Below are 1,292 nucleotides of genomic sequence, written 5' to 3'. Positions count from 1 at the left end.
GTATGGAATGAGCTGCCAGAGGATGTGGTGGAGGCTGGTACAATTACAACATTTAAGAGGCATTTGGATGGGTATATGAATAGGAAGGGTTTGGAGGGATATGGGCCGGGTGCTGGCTGGTGGGACTAGATTGGGTTGGGATATCTGGTCGGCATGGACAGGTTGGACTGAAGGGTCTGTTTCCATGCTGTACATCTCTATGACTCTATGTTTAGAGGGATATGGGCCAAGTTCTGGCAAATAAGACCAGATTAATTTAGGATATCTGGTCAACACAGACGAATTGGACTGAAGGGTCTGTTTCTGTGCTGTACCACACTGTGACTAGCTGGTTCATTCTGTCATTCAGGGACATTGGGTGAAGATGATAGCAGTGGCCCTGTGGTCCAGGTTTAATACACAGCTGCAGGATTGGCCAGATGTGGATTGTTCTTCCATCTCTCCTCAAACTGTTGAAAGGTCAGAATTCCAACAAAAGCTAAAGGTAATTACAACAACAATTCCCTCCATACAATTAGCAAGGCAGTAAGAATTAGATGAGATTTCCTACAGGGTGGAAACAGGCCCTTCGGCACAACAAGTCAACACCATACCTTCTAAGAGCAACCCACCCAGACCCATTTCCTTGTGACTAATGCACCTAACACTATGGGCAATTTAACATGGGCAATTTACCTGACCTGCACATCGTTGGACTGTGGGAGGAAACCCACGCAGACACTGGGAGAATGTACAAACTCCACACAGACAGTCACCTGAGGCTGGAATCGAATTTGGGACCCTGGTGCTATGAGGCAGCAGTGCCAACCGCTGAGCCACCGTGCCGCCCCTTTATAATTTACGACGAGTCCATGCTTGCTGCACTTCTTTCCACTTTTCAGAAGCATGAAAATTCTAAGAATTACATTTCCAAATAGTTGGAATGTATAAATCCCGTTCAGGCTTGGGTGTCGTGCGATAAAAACATGACTTGGTCAGTGATTGGAGTTTGCAGACTTTCAGTGAATATCTGAAATGCACCGCCCTGCACTGTCTAAGAGATTCGCTTCCACGCAGAGCTATTCCAATCAAATGCATTAGAGCTGGTCCCCTCTCTTTGTAATTTCATCAAACAATAAAACAGATGAGTTGTTGGTTTAAAAACAGCAAATAGAAATGTTTGCTTACCACGGGAAACTCACTGCGTACAAAGAGAAGTGTGTAGATCAGCCAATTTCAGTAACGCATCATTGAATTCCAACAGGAGTTTGCTCTCAATGTATAATGTGCGGGATTGTTCTTCAAAGTGTGGC

The sequence above is a fragment of the Chiloscyllium plagiosum genome, unplaced genomic scaffold (assembly GCF_037043375.1).
Source record: "Chiloscyllium plagiosum isolate Xiang-an unplaced genomic scaffold, Cpla_swu_hap1 HiC_scaffold_39, whole genome shotgun sequence".
Classification (NCBI taxonomy): Eukaryota; Metazoa; Chordata; class Chondrichthyes; order Orectolobiformes; family Hemiscylliidae; genus Chiloscyllium; species Chiloscyllium plagiosum.
This window is presented reverse-complemented; position numbering follows the sequence as displayed.